Source organism: Dipteris shenzhenensis, chromosome 14 (assembly GCF_047967505.1).
Source record: "Dipteris shenzhenensis isolate YYH24624 ecotype China chromosome 14, Dip_SZ_1.0, whole genome shotgun sequence".
In the NCBI taxonomy this organism is placed as follows: domain Eukaryota; kingdom Viridiplantae; phylum Streptophyta; class Polypodiopsida; order Gleicheniales; family Dipteridaceae; genus Dipteris; species Dipteris shenzhenensis.
Genome location: NC_141609.1, coordinates 25,293,499 through 25,313,472, shown reverse-complemented (window position 1 = coordinate 25,313,472; position 19,974 = coordinate 25,293,499).

The window sequence follows — 19,974 nt, the reverse complement described above, 5'->3', positions numbered from 1 at the left end:
GTAGCTTGGCAATTTGTCATCAAGCTTCCTACTCTCATAGGCTATTACTCCATGAACATGTTTTAGGATAGCCCCAATGCATCTACCACTACCATTAGCCTCAATGGTAAATGGTTGAGAGAAATTTGTACAGACAAGGATGGGAGCTGAAGTCAAAGCATCGTTCATGTCCTAGAATGGAAATTCTTCTTTATAGACCTCCTTGAGTTGGTTAGTAAGGTGCAGCTATTTTTGCAAAGTGCTTGATGGACCTCCTATAAAAAGAGACAAGTCCAAGGAATCCTTGTAAAATTGAGTAGTATTTTGAGGATGTGGCCATTCTCTCACACACTTGACCTTGTTGGGGTCCACTCTTATTCCACTGCTATTGACAATAAGACCAAGATACTCTACTTCATTAGACATGAAGGTACAATTGCTAGCCTTAGCAAAGAGTTGGTAAGTCCTCTTGCTTTGCATGCATTAAATGCTCCTCATTAGACTAGTTGTATATGAGTATATCATCAAAGAAAACCAGGACATATTTGTAGAGATAGGGATGTAGGATCTCAATCATGAGTGCTTGGAAGGTTGTAGGAGGCAAAATGCCATCACTTTGAACTAATAAAGACCACGTTTGGTTTTGAAGGCTGTTTTTGGCTCATCCTCCTCCTATATTCTTATTTGATGGTAGCCTGACATTAGGTCTATCTTTGTAAGGTACTTGGCTCCTCTTCCCTTGGAGACTAATGGATTCTTTCCAATTGTTAGCAGACTTGCACCCATATCCATGTAAGATCTATTTGTGGATCTGTCACAGAGAGAGAGAGAGAGAGAGAGAGAGAGAGAGATCAATCCAATAAATCATCAATTCTAGGGATATGAAATCTATTCTTCATAGTCATTTTATTCAAGTCCCTGTAATTGATGCACATCCTAAACTTAGCCATCCTTCTTCTTAACCAAGAGAACAAGGGAAGCAAAAGGAGACTGCTTGTGTGTGATGAATTCCTTGTCCAAAAGCTCCTTGACTTGTTTTGCTACCTCCTCCCTTTCAATCCTTCAAACCCTATAGGGTGCTTTATGTATAGAACAAGTAGATCACCAATAAAGGTATAATGTTTAGAGAGTTTAATTTGTGTGGCTTCGCAATATTGTTTATTTATGGAGTGCTTGGTACAACCTCACTGCTTGTATGATTTTGGAGTTATTGAATTTATGGTACTTTCCTATCAACCGAAATGTGTACAGATTCGCTATTAATAATCCCCTCAATCTGATAGTTTGGGCACCTTTGGATTATAGCCTCCAGAGAGATGCTATACAAAGAAGATTGAGTGTCCCAAAACACTCGTCATCCTCAACACAAGAGTTGCCCCTAGGTTCTCTACCATCATCCAAATAATCATTAAGAATTTCTACATTCCATAATAGGCATATGTGTGGGGGTTAAAGGTCACTGTGCCTTTACCCCGGTTATGTACAATACTCAAACACATATATAAATGAATGAAAAAAAGAAGATTAGGGTGGTTCTGCACCTACCAAAACTTGTGTGGCTCTCTGTTTCTCTCTCTCCCTCTTCTGTTCTTGCTTTTGTTGAGAGCACTCTCAACTGGTATCAGAGCCCGGGTGATCTAGCTGAGCGTGCATGAATGCTTGAAGCTCAGCAGCTCTGTGGGAGGAAGGAGAAGCTCTGTGGGAAGCTTTGTGGGCGACTTTACTTGCATCCGAGTATGCAGAGACCTTGGAGGAACCTTTGGAAAAGTTACTTTGGTTTTGCGAAGTGGTTTTGAGAGCCTATTAAGTGTTTTCAAAAAAAACAAGTCGTTTTTTGAGCTTTTCCTTGTTCCGTTCGATGATAGAGACTCCATATTGACTTGTAGAGGCAACTATTGCTTGCTTTTAGTGTCCACTTCATTTCAAGAGCTTGGAAACACCTTCATTCTTGAATTTGGGATCATTTCATTGGATTTCTGACTCACTGTGTCAGTTTCTGCGTTTTTTGCCCGGGTGTTGGAACTCAAGTTTGGAGCAACCATTTGCAGATCTGTCAGTTTCGGTGGACTCAGGAGGTCCTAAAACTTCTATGTTGCTCATCATTCTCACTCCGGTGGAGTTTACAAATAGCTCTATTTCCAAAAACGTTTTTCAGTCCGTGTGTTGGACCCAGTGATTGAGACCACGGTTTCCAAAACCGTCTGTCCCATTGCATTTCGGACGCCCAAAAACCCCTACCTGTTAGTTCTTGCGTGATTCGATGGAGGATTTTTAGAGTTATAGATCTCTGTGTATTCGATTTCGTCTCTCTGTTATGCATTTTTCGTTCTAAGGTTTTGAAACCTTAGATTTATGCCACATGGCAGTGGATAAGTGTTGACTCCCATTTCTCACTCATCGGTTGGGATTTTGGAGTTCTGGCAGAAGAGAGATATTTGTAGATTTTCTTGCTGATTCCGATTATGCGATGGCACCCATGTTTTGAGGCATCTCAGGTTCTATTTTCAGTAGCGGTCATTACCGTGGGACTATGATTTCTTGAGCATACCTTATGCAGATCACTCTGGTTGCAGTTTGAGCAGTGTGCGCTCATTCGTGGTATGCATTGGGTTGCAATGGATGATTTATAGGCCATTTGGATGCATTGCGGTTCTTATTGGATGCATTGATAGGCACAAATTGCCTTATGGGATGCTATTTTTATGGACGCTTTGCACATGGATGCTATTTTATGCTGAGGGACAGCTTTGACACATTGCAGGTGATGCACTGATAGTGCTATGCTCTCTTGGATGAGATATTACTGATGCATATGCCAGTGGATGATGTTTATGCTTGAGTCATTTGGCACTTATTGGCATTTTCTTTTGGGCCAGATTTGCTCATATGGATGCATAGTATATGCACATGAGTCAGATGCATATTTTGATGCTTTGAGCTTTGAGTTTTGGTGATATTTCACTCTATTGTGGCATACACATTTGGGTGCACCTGGTATTTGGTGTGATTCTCTCTTGTAGGTACTAGCATTTGGGATTTTGTTTCATTTGCATCATGGCATCCTCTTCCATGAGTTTTTCAGCATTAAAAAGTTTGATGGGACAAAATTTTCTTTGTGGAAAGAACAAATAAGGGATGTGCTTATTCAAAAGAAGCAGATTAAACCCTTGGCAGGGATTGAAGCTAAGCCTGCAAATATGTTTGAGGATGATTGGAATGAGTTGGATGCATTAGCAAAGTCTACTATTAGACTTCATCTTGCAGAGTCAGTTTATTTCACAGTAGTAAATGAGCAGACTACGGAAGATTTGTGGAAGAAACTGTGTGCCACTTATGAGAAGGAAACTGCCTCTAATAAAGTTTACCTCATGAAGAGGTTGTTTGAGCTGCAGATGAAGGAAGGGGTCTCCATTGCTTCTCACTTGAATGAATTCAATATTATTTTCAGCCAGCTTCAAGCTCAGAAGATGAATTTTGATGTGGAGACTAAGGCAATATTTCTCTTATGTTCATTGCCATCCTCATGGGATACCTTCCGTACAGCTGTCAGTAACTCTGCACCTGGTGGAGTACTGAAATTTGATGATGTTGTGGGTAGCTTGTTGGCCGAGAAGATTAGACGGAAGTCTATGGATGGCAACAAGCAGGATGCAGCCTTAAATGTGCAAAGGGGCAGATCACAGTTCAGGGGGAAGTCCCAAGAAAGAGGGAAGTCTCATAGCAAATCCAGGGCACGGAACATTGAGTGTTACCATTGTGGCAAGAAGGGCAATATGAAAAAGGATTGCTACAAGCTGAAAAGAGAGCAAAAGGATAAGAAAAAGAATGCAAATTGGGGTGCAAATCAAAAGGAAGAGAGTCCAAGGGAGGACAAAGGAAAAGTGAAGATCGAGGAGATCAATGCAGTCACACATGATAGTGACAATGACGTTCTCTTCATGTCTAGTTTATCTGCAGAGTTGCTTACCACTTCAGATGATGCATATTCCTAGGATTGGATTTCGGATTCTGGTGCTTCATTCCATGTTACTCCCCATAGGGAATGGTTCTCCACTTATGACTGTGGAAAGACAGGTTGTGTGCATCTTGGAAATGACTATGCATGTGACATAGTGGGAGCAGGTGACATAAAGTTTTCTTTTGCAAATGGGACTGCATTTGTTTTGAAACATGTGAGACATGTGCCTAAGCTGATCAAGAGTCTTATTTCAGTGGGTCAGCTAGATGATGCTAGTTTTCACACCACTTTTGGCTTTCAGAGTTGGAAAATTCAAAAGGGCTCTATGCTTTTGGCCAGGGGTGCCAAGTGTGGGACTTTGTATCCCTTACATGTATCAGGGGTATTTGATCATGTTGTTGCAATAACCGAGCAGCCAAGCACTTCTTTGTGGCATTGCAGGTTGGGGCACATGAGCCAGAATGGAATGAAACTCTTATGCCATTTGGGTTATGTACCGCATTTGAGTTTCTCTGATTTTGAATTTTGTGAGCATTGTCTCTATGGGAAGTAGACTAAATCAGCCCATAAAAGAAGAGGAAAAAAAGAGTTTGAAATGCTTGATTTGGTGCATTCAGACGTATGTGGTCCCATGCCTACACGGTCATTAGGCGGGGCTGAATACTATGTGACATTCATTGATGATGCAACTAGGAAAGTGTGGGCTTATGCTATAGCTCGGAAGAGTGATGTGTTCCAGGTATTTCAGAAATGGTTGGCCTTGGTTGAGAATCAGTCAGGTAGAACGCATAAATGCCTACGGACTGACAATGGTGGAGAGTATCTCTCTCATGACTTTCAGCATTTCTGTGATACACGTGGGATGAAGAGGGAGCTCACATCCCCTCGTACTCTAGAGCAAAATCCAGTTGTAGAAAAGATGAACCGTACCATTCAAGAAAGGTTGCAATGCATGCTTTCCAATGCAAGTCGTTCTGGTGGTTTTTGGGCTGAGGCAATGAAGGCTGCAGTGCATGTGATCAATAGATCACCTAGTAAGAGTTTGGATGGTGGTATTCTTGAAGAGGCATGGAGTGGCAAGAAGCCCTCTTACTCTCACTTGCGTATATTTAGGTGTGAGGCATATGCACATATGCCAAAAGAGCTTCGAAAGAAGCTAGATCCTAAGTCTAGGAAATGCATCTTTCTGGGTTATGGTGAAAGTGGAGAGATGGACTATCGTCTTTGGGATCCAGAAGCAAAGAAGATCATACACAGCCATGATGTGGTCTTCAATGAGAAGAAGATGCATAAGGCCCCCATGAGGGATGTGGAAATGAGGAGAATCACTTTCCAGGATGTGAATCCACCTACATATGTTGATAGACAACAAGCTGTCCATGCACCAAATGTGCAAGAAATGGTACCACCAAGTACTCCCACAGGTATACAATCAAGGGTAGATGATGGATCGTCTATTGGTGGAAATGATGAGCCAAATGTGGCTGATATCTAGGTGGGACAGCAAGTTGAAATGCCCTTGAGAAGATCTTCTAGAGTGTCTAGGCCATCTGATAAGTTTGTTCCAGGGGTAGACTATGCGATGCTTACTGATTGCGGGGAGCCTTCTTGCTACAAAGAGGCTATGATGCACGAGGATCAACGCAAGTGGGAGTATGCTATGCAATCAGAGATGAGTTCACTTATGAAGAATAAGACTTGGGACTTGGTTTCTTTGCCACATGGAAAGAAAGCGTTGCCATGTAAATGGGTCTACAAAATGAAGGTCACAGGTGATGATGTGCCTAGGTACAAGGCCCGTTTGGTCGCTAAAGGGTTCAAGCAAGAGAAGGGTGTGGACTTTGATGAGATATTCTCTCCGGTTGTGAAGATGACCACACTTAGATGCATGCTTGAACTAGTGGCATCAGAGGATATGGAGCTTATGCAGATGGATGTTAAGACAGCTTTCTTGCATGGGGATTTGCATGAGGAAATTTACATGGTGCAGCCGGAAGGCTTTGAAGAAAAGGGCAAAGAGCATTTAGTTTGCAAGCTGAAGAAGAGTCTCTATGGTCTTAAGCAAACGCCTAGAGAATGGTATCAGAAGTTTGATGCTTTCATTTGGTCCCAGGGTTTTAGAAGGAGTGAAATTGATCACTGCCTCTACACTAAAAGGGCTAAGGATAGTAGCCTGATAATCCTGGCACTATATGTGGATGATATGCTATTGGCTAGCAAGAATACTTATGAGCTAGATGCATTAAAGGCCAAGTTGCATGAGGCCTTTGATATGAAGGATTTGGGACTTGCAGGTCATATTCTTGGTATGCGCATCACGCGTGATCAGAGTAGGAAACTCCTTTGGCTTTCACAAAAAGAGTATGTTACAAAAGTATTGCAACATTTCAATATGAAGGGGGGGAAGGCAGTGAGTACTCCATTGCCTCCATATGTGAAACTGAGTCATACAGATAGTCCCAAATCAAATGAGGAAAGGGCCATGATGGCCAAGGTTTCTTATGCATCAACAGTTGGGAGTCTTATGTATGCTATGATAGCTACTAGACCAGACATTGCATTTGCAGTGGGAGTTGTTAGCCGGTATATGGCTAATCTAGGAAAGAGGCATTGGGAGGCAGTTAAGTGCATCATGAGGTACATGAAGGGTACCAAGGAGATGTGCATCTATTTTGGTAAAGGAGACATGCGTGTACTTAGGTACACAGATTCAGACTATGTAGGGCATGTGGATAGTAGGAGATCCACTTCTGGTTATGTGTTCACCTTTGCAAGTGGTGCAGTCCATTCTTGTGGGGAAGTAGTTATTGATAAGCTTGTGCCTAATTCAATTAGTGGTGGTGAAGCCCTGATACTTAAGGTTTCATTGAAAACTCGGCACTCTATCTTTCAGCTATGTGCACCATGCAATGGTGTCTTTGTTCTTTGAATATGTCTACTTATTGGTTTCTTTGTCAATAGATTTGTTGGCAAGGTCGTTGTCGAGATTACAAACATAGATGGAAAGACCTTCCTTGGAAAAGAGACCTTCATCCCTATGCTGCAAGGGAGGGTTATTTGTCACAGTCCTCCATGTCATTGTGGTAGAAGATAGTGCAATGCTGAAGGTTTTCATCATCCTCCCTAATAAAATGAAATGATGCTTCAAGTATGAGGCATAAGGATCAAGAGAGACGAAGACTTGAACTTAGTACTACTGATGTCAATGAGGTCCAACTAACGTCTTGTAGATGCGGAGTATTTTTTAAACTGGGCGATATATCTTACAATATCACTATCACCAGCCATTTTGATCTCTTTTCCTACACAGTGGATGATGAGTTTTCCAATAGATCATATCATTGTGAGTAATTTGTGCATATGTTTTTTAAATTCAAAAAATGTTTGAAATTGTTAACTAATGACTATCTGTAAAATTTTTAACAATGTTTTTGGGTAAAATTATTAACTAAGGGCTATCTGTTATTTTTAAATGATTTTGTAGTGATAGAGGAGGGAAGGGTCACATATGTTCATATGACTAGTGTCCTCGCTACATGAAACTTTGAAGGATGCTCAGGGGGTCTGGTGATTGGTGTGCATACATATGAGTATGGAGGATATTCGGTGTTCATATTGGTAGCGTACATGAGAGTGAACTTCATGACAAGTTAACTCTTAAGGAGGTGAACAAAAATTTCATCCACAAAGATTTCTTTGGACATTACCAATGGGGTGGCAATAGTGCCAAGTCCAAGTCTTCATCTCTCTTGATACATTGTGCCTCATACTTGAAGCATGATTTCGTTGTATTAGGGGAGAATGATAAAGACTTGCAGCATTGCTATTGAAGACTTAGTCTCCACCTATGTGGTCAATAACCCAAGGTAAACATAGGTTAAGATAAGTCAGTCTCATGGCACAAGGCGGTTACTAAGCATGTAGTGGATACCACTGTCTGTGGGCTAATGCAATGGTATGATGTTTTGTAACAAGGGTTGTTACTAAAAAATATAACTGACTGCAGACTTATAACAGTCGGAAGGGATCTAGATAGCTACTATAAAAGTCCTGTAACAACCCATTTTGAGGTTGAGTTGTTGTTTATCTCTGCTAAAATCATAATACAAAATATCCGTTTTGCAAGTTCATGAGTTCTCTGCTATTCTTACATTGTTTAGTTCCGTCTACATGCAATCCGACTCCTATCAGTCTCTTGTCCAAGTCCTTGCACCTGTTGCATTTGAGTTGACGTGTGTTTTGTGTTTTTATTAGGTGCTGAAAGCATCCTGAACACATTTGGCGATCCTCACAATGTTCATTCCTAGAGTCTCTGGTTCACACTGCTTCACGCTGATATCAATAGCAGAAATAGCAAAGCAACAACTCCACAAATACAAAAGTAAGTCGACGAAGAAATAGATATACTAGATAATCTTCTCCTGTGAGTATGCCATTCATACAAACCCATAGCCCAACCAATATGGTAGCAAGGCTGGAGCAATGAACAGTCATTCATAGTTCACACACCAAATCTATGTAGTTTGCATTACTACAAAAGCCGCATACAATTCATTCAAATCGAATAGCCAGGTGCAAAAGACCACCGAGGCGAGCGACAACCAAACAAGCTAGACTACATCAATACAGAATTCCGTAGACAACAACAGTCGGATTATCGGTGGAAAGAAGATCAACAACAGATGCAAACAAATTAAGATAATAGCAGTCGGATTATTGGCGAAAAGAAGACTTAAAACAGACACAAACAAATTAAGACAACAACACTCAGATTACAGGTGGAAAGAAGACCAACAATAAATGACAATGAATCAATACAACAACAGTTGGATTACCGGCAAAAAAACGATGGGCAAAAGGTGACATCAAAAACAACGACAAGCAACTACAACAACTACAATCCCAGATCAACATGGAGTTGCAATAGGTGGAGTAGCATTTGAGGCTTGAAACTCAAGAACAATCAATTTATTAAAATCCAGTGAGTAAAACTTTCTCCATTTATTTCATGGGAAGCACAGCCCATGTCAAATAGGCCTAAGAAAGATATCTCTCCACGTCACGTTGGTATTGCATACTTCACATGAAATAGAAGTTGGGCAGACATTGCATCACAAACAGAAGATCCTAACAACATTCTACACGACTCTGATTATATTACAAGTGGTACAAGTTCCTCAGACAATTCATTACATAGCAGGGAACTACATGAAGCACAAGTTGAATTACAAAAACTAATGCTACCCAGCCCTACACAAGAACTCCTACAAAGAGCACTTGCAACAAATATTGCAACTAATGTATTCATGAGTGCAAGACAGAGGCTGAATTTCAATCCCCTCCCCAAACCTCCGAAAAAGAAGACCTCCCAAGTACAAGCTAGTGCACCAGTACAACTAAAGATGCAGAACCCACTAGTCAAAGCAACCAAATTTACTAGCAAAGATAAAGAAGATCCTGATAGTCATGTTGGACAGTTTGAGACAAGATGGACAACTAGTGGATTTGGACAATTGCCAAATGCTACCAAGAAAGAACAATTTGTAGCTACCTTCAATGGTAAAGCAATGAATTGGTTTATGCAGTATGGTGTTGCTCATTTTGCTTGACTCTAACACATTGAAAGGAGCATTCTTGAGTCATTTCAGAAAAGAAAAACCTCTGGAGGATATCCTCAAGAAACTGAGAACTTTGAAACAAAAAGATCTTATGGTTGAAGATTATTCTCAGATGTTTCAAAACCTCAACAGAAGACTTACAGTAGACGAACAACCCACCCAGGAGCAACTGGGGGATTATTTTTGCAAAGGATTAAACAAAGAACTGAGAACTACAATAGCTGGTAGGGACCATCTTGGAGGGGCAAATGACTTTAATAATTTGGTAGAAGCAGCACAACGGGCAGAAAGGAGACTTGGTACATTATCAAAGTCCAAGAAGACAAGGAAGAAAAAGCATTCAGATTCACAATCCGATTCAAATACGGACACACATAGTGAAGCAGAAGAAGACATTGATGAAGAAGAAGCTACCTCATCTGAAGAAGATGAAGATGAAGAAGAATATTCCAAGAAGAAAAAGAAAGAAAAGAAGAAGAAAAACAAAGAAAAATCCACAGCAAAAAAGATAGCAGATAATCTCCAAGTTGGAGAAAATGATCAAGGAGCAACTTCAAAGCTTGAAGCCACCACCTCAAGCACCACAACCCCAAAAGATTCCATGTGAATTTTTCGCATAGTAATTGAGAAAACTAGTGCTTTAACTCCCCCTCCATGGACTTGGAAAGTTGATAAAGGAACTTACTTGGAGGTGTTGAGTCTAGAGGCAGATCAATACGATGGTTTTTCGGTCTATTGGGAGGCATATCAATACGATGGTGTTTCGGTCTTGTCGTAAAGCATCCACGTACAAGTGACCAAATCAATAGTGCCACATGTCACCAATTGGAGTGCTCAAACACAACCATTTTGCAAGTCTTATAGATCTCATGGATCGATAACAGGTGAAAACCAAGAGAAGGAACATAAAGAGCATGAGAGGAGATATTCCCCCCTCAGCCATCGGGAATAATCTCAAGGAAATACTCATTGTGGATGGGAAGGGTAGATTTGTCACTTATGAAGATGTTTCCACGAATAGGTCTACGGTCACGGATCAAAGAACAAGAGGGAGTCATATGCCTGGTAGCGCCACTGTTGAGAATTCATTCCCATGTATTCTTCATAGTAAGAATAGCCCCCTTTGTAGTTGAGGATGAAGGAGAATTGGAATCCAACATCTTAAGAATCAAGATGGGCAAAGGAAAGTACTAGAGTGGCTATGGCAATGAATGTCTCATCTGCCTTACCCTTGAAGCAATGAGGACACTAGCGCCCCTTTTTGTGACACTAGTTGTCGGTTCGAGAGGAATTTGATTCCTCATGATCGGTCAAGGTTTTCTTCTCTATTGACTTGGATGAATTTTATTTCTTCTTGCCTTTGTTGTTGCATCCATAGTTTCTAAGTTGTCAATGCCTTGGTACTTCCATTGGAGGAGGGTTTAAGAAACCTTTCTTCCTCATTAAGCACCATAAAGACAAGCTCCTCTCACATAATACTACTTAGCCAGCCACTGGTGATGAGAGATGAATAAAAGGATGAGTACTTCTCCATTCAATTGAGTGAGGAGAGTAATAGCCATGTCTTCAGAAGAGATCTCCTTTCCTTGCATGGATGAGGATGAAGCGGGATTCATCATTCAAATTTGAACCTCAATGAGACCCGCTTCATGCAATGGTATAAAGAGGCCAAATGCCCCATATGCTCTGAGCCAACATCATGTGCTTGATATGATTGATCACCTATGAGGTACAATTGAGAAAGATGGAGGGCTAACATAGGCATTCACTTTATTACATATTTGTTCTTGGATTTGAGTAGGTACATCCTCCTTCCCAGGATTTGGTCAGGGAACCCCTAAGGTGATTAACTCTGCAAGGTCATAGGATATTAAGCCTGAACTCCATCATAACCTTCCATGTACTATAATTGTTGCCATCTAGGTGCTGATCCATCAGAAATGTGGGAAGGTTTGGGATCTTGATAGGGAATAAAATAAAGAGTATGAAGAGGTGAGGACTACTCCTCAGGTAACATGTGATAGTCACCTTATGATTTCTCTCATTCATGTTGTAACTAAAGGATCAGTGTGCTTGAGTCCAAGTGGCATGGTGCTCAACTCCTTTGGGTGAGAGTGATAATATCTTTCTCTTTTATTAAACAAATAATTCAACTTCAACAAATGTTAGTACGTAGCACACACTAGTGCAGTAGCTAGCAATGCTTGCATGGCAGTCTACAAATCCTCCCATATTGTGTCAATCATGGACAAGGTTTGTGTTGTCAATGAAGAACCTAAATCTTTGCTTGAATGAGATAGTGACAAATGAGGATCCAGGATAAATATGGGGCTAGAAGACTTATGTTGTACATGCTTCATCGGTGGTGAAAGCAAGCATCTTCACCAATAGCAGGACCTTAGATAAAGGCTATGCTGAAAAGAATTAAATTAGGCTTTGATTAATGGGAAAAAACCAGTTGTTTCAAAATTGGTAATCTATCCAAGGGAATATTGGCCAGTCAAAGGAGATTCTAGTCAATCCATCCCTTTGTTGTAGCCTCAAGAAGAGATGGAATTCACTAAGTTCCTCGGAAAACAAGTTCCCTCACTTCAAGAAGGACAATGGTCAGTGGATAATCCAAAACAACATATAAAGGATGCTAAGACAAATTTTCTTAGCTCACTACGTATTTGAGGCAACTAATGGTCAACACTATGATTATGCTTATAATGAGCGTTCTAGAGGGGCATACAACAACAGAGAAATTACTTATGACACCTTCATGAATGTGCCTCAATTCCACTACTATTCTGCAAGAATTTGTAGTTTCAAAAATGAGAAAAAATATTTAATTGAGTCGGAAAGACTTAATCATGACATTCATGCACTATGAAAGATCACTTCCACTTCAAAGATGTTGCTCAAAGCTAGGACCATATGGAGAATTTTTAATTCTCCTATGACCACTCTCAAAAGGACTATTACTAAAGTGGAAGCAAGAAATCTTGTTCACTTTTACACATGCTTGAGTGTAATTGTACCAAGTGGAAAGCAAGAAAGGACAGTCTAGGTGACAAGCTTTAAGACAGTAAGGGACAAGTATCAAGACTACACAAGCATACCTTTTTGCAGTGATGAAGTCTTCGATCAGATAACAAAAGTATGTCTTGGTTGTGAGAAGGGAGATGCCACATATGAGGCTCCATCATTTATTAAAGACAAGGAAAAGAAGAATGAGAAAAAAGAGATGACGGCTCGAATGTGGAAGCCTATAAGAAACTTGCCATACAAATATGTAAATATTGCTGGCAGAGAAATTAATGTCCAAAGAATGGTTTTTTGGCAAAAGGGATATAGATCATTGCATGGAAGATTGCATCATCCAACAGGTCAAGTGTGATGCAGTAAAGAGTGTGATTGAATATTTGCTAGCAGAAAAAAATATTCCAATTAGTCAATGTAAAGTTGATCATAGTATTGTGAAGCAAATGACATCATCTTTAATGTTAGCTAAACAGAAGGCTTGGACACACAAATGGGCGAAGGTAGAAGAGGATGGGTCTGAAGTTACTCCTTCTATGGCAAATGACATTCTGGATAATGTGCATGCATATGCACAAAAAATCGTCAATGAGCACACTCTCAGAGAAGAAAAACTTTGAACAGGGGCTTTTTTCATACATGAGATAATTTTAGAGTCTGGAAAGAGTGTAGAGTGAACGGGAGTTTCATTGAATGACTTCTTGTCCAACGACACCGCTTGGGAGAGGCCTCAACTTTTCTTTGCCTATGAAATATCACCTAACAATATTCGTCAACTCCTTGACATAATATTACATACTACCATTGGTAGAATGGGACTATGTAACATCATCATATTTGCTGATAAACAAGACAAGGAAAAATAATCTACTACCCTAGAAAAACAATATAGCAATGAGCTTAAGATTTACAATCATATATACTTAAGAAAGAGGGACAAGAGAGAATGCGGTCTCAAAATACAGAGTCCTGAAACCTTTTTCTTGTGCATGAAGAGTCCTTACAATGATCACTCCTTATAGAACAACATAAGAGGGAATACAAAGAGATTGCAACTAATGCTGGAAGAGCATGAAGCTCCAAGTTTCCTCCATTGTAACACCAATCACTATGAAAGGCCAGCAAAAAGTGTTGATCTTTTAATTAGTATGATGTAATTTTTGCTGTCACTTGGATGGGAAGTCACATTGTGTTGAATGGGACATTTGTTTGAAGCTATTATCAGAAAAGGACACCCTGTAATATTATTGAGATCCCTGTTTGCTTGGAATACCTTGATACCATGGCAGTTCTCACAATGAAGTATGATAAAAAAGGTCCAATCTCACATGAAGAGGATGATGACATAGAGATGGCTATGTATGTTGAGAGCAAAAAAGAGGATGAAAATGCTGAAATTGATGGATATGATAGTGAGGAACCTCAAGGAGATGGATATGACACTGACCTTGCCTCATAAGGTTTAATGAACTAATATTCTTTTCTTTTTATTATAGTATGGTTTTAGAACAGCTTCCCCTATATATATAGAGACGTGCATATATGGTCGATCCTCTTGTTTCTAATGTACTTAGCAACAAGCAAAAGACCATAGATGATGATTGCAAGTGGTTGTAGCCTATTGATTTGATTTAGGTGCGAGTTATTTGCATATTATGAGGAGTGAGTATCAATCGTTACTTAGCTTATCTCTTACATTGTGGAGGATTATGTCAAATAATGATTATTCTTAATTGATAATGCAGCTCGCATTAGAGCTTGGTGACATCTTAGCCAAGCAAGGTTTCTTTATCAATTCAATAGCATCTGTCCATGGCAGTGTGTTAGAGTAAGTATTACTTCCATGAGATGCATCATATGCAATGCACACATTCATCTATGTTAAACGCACTATTCAAAATTTTTGGACTTGTGTAAAGTCCAATTTGAGAAATGGAATAAAAAACAGTCCAAAATTTTTGAATATACTAGTAAGTTATTTTTTGAACTAGATTTGACAACTCCAAACAAAATATTTGGTGATTAAGTACTAAGAACATCAATGCATAACCAAATCTCTTACAGAGGTGGTCTACATAAACATCTTCATAACTTCTTATGAATTGAGCTACTATCACCTAAGAACATCAATAGATGACCAATTCTATTAGAAAGGTGGTGTAAATAAACACCTTTATGTATAAGTGGTGTGCACATACCTTTATGACCATTTCTTTTAGAAAGGTGGTGTACATAAACCCCTTATAAAGGTAGTGTACATAGATCCTTTTATGTGTAAGTGGTGTACATATACACCTCACTTGGTATTCAAAAAACACACTTAACTATAAAAATACATTGACATAAAGTTTAAAATACACCATTAGGTATAAAATGGACCTTATAAACAATCTTTATACACAATAATGAGAGTAAAGAAATCAAAAAAGTAGTTAACTTTTTATTAGATATTCGCTTTACATAGAAGTTCAAAACTTATGATTACAAAGCCATCAGCCATCATCTTCCTTAGTACTAATGTCCTCAATGCGAGGCCCTTGACTACCAGGGTCCTGACTAATAGGCTGCTCTAAGATAGTATCAATGTCCTCAATGCGCCCTTGACTACCAGGGTCCTGACTAATAGGCTGCTCTAAGACTGGAGTCTCAATAACAAGGTCCTCAATAGTTTGCTCTTCAGTTCCAAGCGCATGACTAGTAGGCTGCTCTAAAGTCTCATGTCCAAGTTCTTGGTGAGTAGGGTCTTGGCTACTAGGTTCGTGACTAGTAGGCTGCTTTGGAGTCTATAAGCTCATGGTTGAAGAACCATCTATGCCTCTTGGTAACTCCTCCTGGTCATGCATTGCCTCATCCATATCTTCTTTGGGTAAGGCTTCCTTGCTTGATCCACTTGCATGTCCTTCACCCAAGATCAAAGGTGCCTTCCTCACTTTTAATTTTAAGGGAAGTGCTTCCACCTCTTTAGCCTTACCTTTTCCTATGACGTGCTGTACTACTACTTCTTGCTGCCACGAGCCTTCCTGTATGATGAGTGGAACCTCCTTGACTCTAGTTGACAATTGATCACCCTTATTCTTTGTGCATATTTCTTCTTGGCATAAGTCATCGCATGCAGAGCTTTCATCCTCATCATCACCTGAGCGAGAATCATCACCCTTAGACTCACTACCCTCGTCTTCGACATTTTCCTCACTATCCTCTTCTTTGACATTTTCCTCTTCAAAGAAGGTAGTGCAACTATAATATGTGTCAAATAACTCAATCTGATGGGGGGTATCAATGACATTTACATTTCTACCTTGGCATAGCAATTTTTGAGCAGCAAAACCCATTCGATACAATGCTACTTTCCACCCATCATTCGGTAAATTCTTTGTCATCTCTAGTATCACATCAAGATCCATCGGCTTTTTGTAATCCACCGTTGCTGCATCAAGTTTAAGCTTATTGTCCTCAAAGTAATGAAGCTCAAGAGTCCTTAAAGGAATTTTGATTAGATTGCCACCACCCCTGGATAAGAAGCACATCAAGAAAGGCTGCAAGACTTGAATGGCAGTGCCTTCCAAGACAGCAGTCATATGATTGCGTTGGACTATACCATGGTATACTTTTGAAAGTAAATACCCAAATGCAGATGTCAAACTTGCATACAAGGCATCCCTTTGTGATTTTGTCATGAACAGGACCAACGTTGTTCTTTTCTTATCTACCATAGGACCTTTTATGATAAACCGCACAAGTTCAACTATCCATGACACTGCAAGGTCTTGCAATTCATCTATGAAAAATACACATGGCTTCTCCCAAGCATGACTGATCATTGTTATGAAATGCTCTGTATCAATGCCATTGATGTGTGCAAAATTTGTATCATTCTCTAATAGCAAGATATCATAGGAGAAGCTGAATGGAGAACCATCATCTAAACCACCAATTGCTCTACCTTGGGCAGTGGACTGCAAGGCCTTTTTCTTGATGTCCATATATTCTGTCTCAACAAACTTTGGCATTTTAGCTCTTAGATCCTTTGTTGGTGTGGCATCTGCATCCATTGAAGCCAACCACTTTCTAGCCCATGTCTTATCAAGGAGTTGACCTAGGCTAAGTGCTTTCTTCTTATCCACATTAATTGACTTGCCAGCTAACTCATCATCAGATTTCAATGAAAACAATAGTGCCGAGAGAGCAGCCTCACTTTGAATCATTCGGGTGACCACTTCATCCAAGTTGCTATGCTTGCCCTTCTTTCCAAAGAAGTAGTCACCGCTTAGGATCTTCTTGTGTATTTCTTCTGTTATTGCATTTGGAACAAACCTTAAAGCTCTCCACCAAACCATAGCCATCGGTTTCATTATTTCTTTCTTTTGAGTTGCAGTGCGCTCTGGTGCCTCAAAGGATATCTTTCCTATTTCATATGCTTGGAAAACATCCACCATGCTCTGAAACACTGAGTCCTCATGGAAGATAATGCAAGTAACATCTCTGTATCTTGCAACGGTGGTGTTCAGATCCTTTGCCTCAACCTTATTACTTGGTATGCCTTGTGTATTGCTTACAACACCTTTCAAGCATCTATAGAACCGAGTCCTCTTTGGCATGTACTCGGATGTAGGTCTCCTGCCCTTCACTACTTGTGGCTTTCCATAGCCTGCCCATAACTCCCTTGCCTTTATCAGGATCTCAGAAAGAGAAGAGCTTTTTTTCAACCTAAATGGAGTGAAATTCAGCCTTTCTGATTCTAGAATGTACTTCGAGTCATTGTTAAATATGCATACATGGCAAATGACCTGTTGAAACTTTTCCATCCACTCAATCTGTGGCAAGTTTCCTTTTCTTCCCTCATCAAGGGCGATCCTGCAAGCTTCACAAAAGTGTTGCCCATCAATGGGCTCAAACCTGCATCTTTCCAAGAATCTATTCTTTGCCAGCATGTATCTCTTCTCGATGTCAGTCCCATATCAGCTTTGGTACAAAGACTCCCCACGAACAAAGTCACTCCTTCTAAAGTTCTCAAAAGCATCAAGAAAGTCCATGCGCTTTTGAAATATAACATCAGGCAATGTAGGATCATCTTCTTGAAGTCTCTTAAACGTCATAGGATGAAGAGTGATATTAGTGGCAACTGGAGTTCTTGTTTTCCTCGTATCTTCATATGATTTGCATGCAAATGTCTTATCTAGCTTTCTTTGATTTGTGAACAATGAAGCTCGATCAATAAGCATTGTGGCCACACTGAATTGTGAAAATCCCCAAATGTATCCCTCATCCTCTGGAGGATGTAAGTCTACCACACGAGACTTATATCTTCTTCTTGCAGATCCTCCTGATCATCACTATCCAATTTTTTGCCTAGTTTTAAATAACATGCACTTGAACGATCTACATGTGGAGTAGGAGTTATTTTTGCTCTCTTTCTGGGAATAGCTATGGAACTTAAATCTACTCCATGATCACTCCTTGATCCTCTAATTGCAGCAGTCGATGGTGTAGGTACAGTTGAAGATACTATAGTTACTGCTGTAGATATTGTAGTTACTCTTGCCGGAGATACCGTAGTTATCACTACAGATATTGGCGGTACAACTTGAGGGTTATGTTAGATATCTATGCTCCACTCTCGTGTAGCTATGCGGGAACCAGCTAACTCTACTTGTAAGCCCCCCATATGAGGAGAAGGCATTTGAGTAGCTCGGTTATCCAGTAGGTCCTGGTTTGGACACCAGATGGGGGCCATGTGTGGCACGATGGCTGGACGGCTTTAGATAGAGTTGGCACATTGCCAACTAGGCTACATGCAAGTGCGAGAAGGCATCCCATGACTAACCACACTGAGGGTAGATGGAACATTTCTCGGGGTAGCCCACTCTCGAGTTGCGAGGCCTCGTTTGGAGCCCCAGATGATCCCGTATGTGGCTCTAGGTCGAACGAAAACTATAGGTTAGTTGCTCTATTTTGTGCCATGGTTCTAACGTGTGGTCAGTGGCCTATTTTAGAACCGACCTCCAATCGACTGTTTTGGGCCAACTGGGTCGACGGTCTCCCAATTGGGTCTAACCGACTATGACTGGTGGCTATAAAAGAGCAAGCCCGTGAAGCCCATATTCATCATTGGCTACAACAACCTTGATTCCTTAGTATCCAACCTCTGTCCTCTATTGTTTCCAACACACCATCGAAGCTTCGCACATAGGAGCGCACGGTTGGGAGGCAGTGCCATCTATTGTATCAGTTTTATAGTAATTGAATTTTTGATTCTCCATACTATCTGCTTTTCTCTCTTGCATACGAGATCCTTATCTTTTGAGCACAGACGTTGTATTGTTTTCTTACATGGTATCAGAGCTTGGGCTCTAGCAAGAAGATTTGGTAGTGTATTTCTGTTTGTGAGTAGATTGTGAGAGATGGCCCAGCCTGCAAGACTACGAATCCCACCGTTCGGCGAAAGCGAAAAGTTGGACGGCACTAACTATCCACTCTGGAAGTTCAAGATGAAGACCATCCTAAGTGCATACAAGCTTTGGGATACTGGGGTGGATGTGAAGTCGGTTGTGAGACCGGATCCAGCCAATGCAGAATAACAGATAGTACCAACTGCGGATTAGATTCTCATGTGGACAAGAAGAAATGTAAATGCAATGTGTTCTATTGTCTATAGTGTAAGTGATTATGTCATGGCATTAATTCAACATGTCACCACAGTGGAGGAGGCATGGATGGTCTTGAAAAATCAGTACGAGACCACGAATCAGATGCGGATTCAGAATATGGAGACTCAACTCATGAACGAGAAATTGTCTGAGTTTGAAATGGCAGAGAAGTTCATCACCAGTGTGAAGAATCTGTGCAATCAGATGACTGTGATTGGCATCACCATCACCAGCGAGAATCTAGCACGAAGGTGCATACGGATTCTCCCACCAAAGTACGACGGTCTTGTTATGGCACTGAATATGCAAAACAGAAATCTGCCCCTCAACTTTGAGGATTTCAACACAATGCTTTTGGAGGAGGAGATGCGTCAAAAGATGAGGATTGGAGAAGATTCGGCTTTCTCGACTGGATCAAAGAAAGGTAAGGGTAAGGACTCTGGTAACCCATCTTCTTCTGATGATAAAAAGAGAAAGAAGAAGATCAAGTGCTTTTATTGCAACAAGGTAGGACACAAGCAAAATGAGTGCCAGAAGAAGATTATAGATGAGAAGAATGGAGTTAAGAAAGAGTCCAGCAACAGTGCGTAGGTAGTACTAGTAGAGCTGTTCGTAGCAATTGAGGAGATTTGCATGGAGGTAGTTCATGTACCTGCGAATGAACCTTGGATTATTGACAGTGGTGCATCACGTCACATGACCAGTCAGAAGGATTGTATACCTCTCTACATCCAGTAGGGAATGACAT